Genomic DNA, 5,000 nt, shown 5'->3' on the forward strand with positions numbered 1-5,000 from the left:
AGCAATCGTTGTTCAGTACGGCTAGATTGTGAAATCTGTGACAAGAAGTCTTTGGTGAGGTTGGACATGCACTTAAGCTCTACCCATAATGTACACGGTACCCAAAAAATGAAAATGGTAGCCCAGGCGAAGCGACTTTTTATGGGCAAATTGTTAGAGAAATACCGTAAGACCCAGAGTTCAAAAGACAGTGTAGCCTGTGAGACACCCGAGGAAACTGGTGACAGCCAAACTACATTTAACCCAGAGCCGGACACGTCTGAAGGGTCAAACTGTGATGGCCATGCCGTGGAAGAACCGGCATCCAGCCATTCTGAGTACGAGGCGGTGGGTTCACCATCAAGCTCAAGCGATTCTGAGGCCGAAGGCAACACACTTAGGAAGGGGAGGCATTTGATCTTACCCGAAGCTTTGGAAGGAACCAGGGTGGAAGTGGCCCTAGACGACTACCAGGCCTTTCACGTACGCTCTAATCCCACAGTGAAAGACTCAGAAAACGGCCAACAAAGAAGGACGCACGCCCTAAAATTCATTCTCCACATGGCCGAAGACACAAGCAAGCACGACTTCCATAGCCTTAAATTCATCCACAACCTGGAGAGACTAAGACAGTGGCCGTCTGCTCTGATCCAAAGCAAGTATAGCCACCCTACGGTACATATCATGCTTATAAACGCTATGTCTTTTATAAAGCACGCACGAGCCTTCCACCTGGACACACTGGGCCTTCAAACACACCAGATCAAACAGATACTCCTTCAAATCAAAAAGCTACTGAAGGATCACACTAGACATATGAGATGCCACCGGCAGGCAGTGAGAAGACTTAAATCAAGTATGTTGACATCCACATGCACATTCTGGAGAAATTACATCCATATGCATATGGTATAACCTTTGACTTATCCACTTACAGAACAACTAAAATCCACCCAGGATTTTGAGAGATTTATGAAGATAGCAGTAGTGGAAATACCCAGGCTCATAGGTGAGTGCCATAATACAGACATATCAAGCCCGCAACAGGTGCACATTTATAGGCATACATGTTTTAAACATGGTGGTTTTATCTTCCAGACCAGATGAGGGAGGAGGCCAGAGACGACACATATTGCCTCTTACAAGGGTATCTGACAGGGTATCTCGGGATGGTAACAGGCCATAGACCTGTGGTTCTTTACAATATGACCAAGGACCAAGTAGACAACGCAGACCAAGATGACAAAGGCCGTACAGTCGTCTGGGTAAGCCCACATAAGTCCACCTTACCCCCGCCACACACAGTAACATGAGAGGCATGGGTCTTTTGTAACATCCATATTTCCCCAGGTTGATCGACACAAAACGGACAGGAGATACGGCTCGGCATACCTCGCCCTGATGCCTGAAGAGGCTACATGGTTAAGAGCCATGGCTGACATCTCTTACTGCTATGGAGACAAAAAGTGCTTGTATGTCTTTCAGAGTCAAGGGAAAAAAATGACCAAAATTACCCACCTCTTTCAAAGGGCATGGAAACATGCAGGCATGGATGGACCTATCGGGTTTACCATAATCCGAACATCAGTCAGTAACCAAGTCAGACATCTCAGCACTGAGAACCGCATGTTAGTTTGTAAAAGCATGTGCCATACCATGGAGACTGCAGATCGGTTCTATGCATCTATACCTACCCTGAGTGATGCATTCAGGGTAAGAGAACTCAGAATGCAGGCATTGGATGAACCAATAAAAGGTTGAAAGAGTTATTCGTCTCTGTGTCTATTTAAAACATCCAGAAAAATCATCATTCTGTATAAAATACATTGCCTAAAAAGGTGCACTAAGAGCCGGCCACACACAGTAGGATGAGAGCCCTGGATGATTTAATACATCCAGAAAATCATCATTCTGTATAAAATACATTGCCTAAAAAGGTGCACTAAGAGCCGGCCACACACAGTAGGATGAGAGCCCTGGATGATTTAATACATCCAGAAAATCATCATTCTGTATAAAATACATTGCCTAAAAAGGTGCACTAAGAGCCGGCCACACACAGTAGGATGAGAGCCCTGGATGATTTAATACATCCAGAAAATCATCATTCTGTATAAAATACATTGCCTAAAAAGGTGCACTAAGAGCCGGCCACACACAGTAGGATGAGAGCCCTGGATGATTTAATACATCCAGAAAATCATCATTCTGTATAAAATACATTGCCTAAAAAGGTGCACTAAGAGCCGGCCACACACAGTAGGATGAGAGCCCTGGATGATTTAATACATCCAGAAAATCATCATTCTGTATAAAATACATTGCCTAAAAAGGTGCACTAAGAGCCGGCCACACACAGTAGGATGAGAGCCCTGGATGATTTAATACATCCAGAAAATCATCATTCTGTATAAAATACATTGCCTAAAAAGGTGCACTAAGAGCCGGCCACACACAGTAGGATGAGAGCCCTGGATGATTTAATACATCCAGAAAATCATCATTCTGTATAAAATACATTGCCTAAAAAGGTGCACTAAGAGCCGGCCACACACAGTAGGATGAGAGCCCTGGATGATTTAATACATCCAGAAAATCATCATTCTGTATAAAATACATTGCCTAAAAAGGTGCACTAAGAGCCGGCCACACACAGTAGGATGAGAGCCCTGGATGATTTAATACATCCAGAAAATCATCATTCTGTATAAAATACATTGCCTAAAAAGGTGCACTAAGAGCCGGCCACACACAGTAGGATGAGAGCCCTGGATGATTTAATACATCCAGAAAATCATCATTCTGTATAAAATACATTGCCTAAAAAGGTGCACTAAGAGCCGGCCACACACAGTAGGATGAGAGCCCTGGATGATTTAATACATCCAGAAAATCATCATTCTGTATAAAATACATTGCCTAAAAAGGTGCACTAAGAGCCGGCCACACACAGTAGGATGAGAGCCCTGGATGATTTAATACATCCAGAAAATCATCATTCTGTATAAAATACATTGCCTAAAAAGGTGCACTAAGAGCCGGCCACACACAGTAGGATGAGAGCCCTGGATGATTTAATACATCCAGAAAATCATCATTCTGTATAAAATACATTGCCTAAAAAGGTGCACTAAGAGCCGGCCACACACAGTAGGATGAGAGCCCTGGATGATTTAATACATCCAGAAAATCATCATTCTGTATAAAATACATTGCCTAAAAAGGTGCACTAAGAGCCGGCCACACACAGTAGGATGAGAGCCCTGGATGATTTAATACATCCAGAAAATCATTATTCTGTATTAAATACATAGCCTAAGAATGTGCACTAAGAGCCGGCCACACACAGTAGGCTTATAGGCCTGAATTTAATTCCTCCAGAAACATATGGTATACAGCTTTAAGGAGGAAAATAATTACTACGGTGGAGTAATGCTGCCATCTTTTGGACTTTAAACGCCGGTGCGCCCTGCACATTTGAATGCAAAATGCTGGGTCTTTTTTTTCCTCCATAAATTAGTAAAATGTTTAAAATAGTTACCCCACTTTAGGCATACTCTGAGCCCGCCACACACAGTAGGATGAGACACATGGATGATTTAATACATCCAGAAATTAGTAAAATGTTTAAAATAGTTACCCCACCTTAGGCATACTCTGAGCCCGCCACACACACTAGGATGAGACACATGGATGATTTAATACATCCAGAAATTAGTAAAATGTTTAAAATAGTTACCCCACCTTAGGCATACTCTGAGCCCGCCACACACACTAGGATGAGACACATGGATGATTTAATACATCCAGAAATTAGTAAAATGTTTAAAATAGTTACCCCACCTTAGGCATACTCTGAGCCCGCCACACACACTAGGATGAGACACATGGTGAGACACATGGATGATTTAATACATCCAGAAATTAGTAAAATGTTTAAAATAGTTACCCCACCTTAGGCATACTCTGAGCCCGCCACACACACTAGGATGAGACACATGGATGATTTAATACATCCAGAAATTAGTAAAATGTTTAAAATAGTTACCCCACCTTAGGCATACTCTGAGCCCGCCACACACACTAGGATGAGACACATGGATGATTTAATACATCCACAAATTAGTAAAATGTTTAAAATAGTTACCCCACCTTAGGCATACTCTGAGCCCGCCACACACACTAGGATGAGACACATGGATGATTTAATACATCCAGAAATTAGTAAAATGTTTAAAATAGTTACCCCACCTTAGGCATACTCTGAGCCCGCCACACACACTAGGATGAGACACATGGATGATTTAATACATCCAGAAATTAGTAAAATGTTTAAAATAGTTACCCCACCTTAGGCATACTCTGAGCCCGCCACACACACTAGGATGAGACACATGGATGATTTAATACATCCAGAAATTAGTAAAATGTTTAAAATAGTTACCCCACCTTAGGCATACTCTGAGCCCGCCACACACACTAGGATGAGACACATGGATGATTTAATACATCCAGAAATTAGTAAAATGTTTAAAATAGTTACCCCACTTTAGGCATACTCTGAGCCCGCCACACACACTAGAGTGATAGGCCTGGGTCTTTTAAAACATCCAGAAAACCCACTTTTAAATTATAGGCGCACCGACATTTTTTACCCAAAAGATGGCAGCATTACTCCACCGTTTTCCTTTTTTTTCCCCATTCAAAATTATTACTGAGCTCCACAAACTGCCTTTTCTGTTTAAAATCTGTCCCCAAGCTATCTGATCCTTTGCCCGGCCACACAAAGCAGGCTTATAGGCCTGGTTGATTAAAAGTGGGACTTTGTCATTTAAATGAAAATTATTTTTGACATCCAGAGGAGGCATTTCATTCATTAATTCATGCCGACCAAAGTGTTATTTGAGCCCGCTACATAATGTAGGCTTATAGCCATGGTTGATTAAAAGTGGGACTTTGTCATTTAAATGAAAATTATTTTTGACATCCAGGGCATGCATTTCATACATTAATTCATGCCG

The sequence above is a fragment of the Brachyhypopomus gauderio genome, unplaced genomic scaffold (genome assembly GCF_052324685.1).
Source record: "Brachyhypopomus gauderio isolate BG-103 unplaced genomic scaffold, BGAUD_0.2 sc712, whole genome shotgun sequence".
NCBI lineage: Eukaryota > Metazoa > Chordata > Actinopteri > Gymnotiformes > Hypopomidae > Brachyhypopomus > Brachyhypopomus gauderio.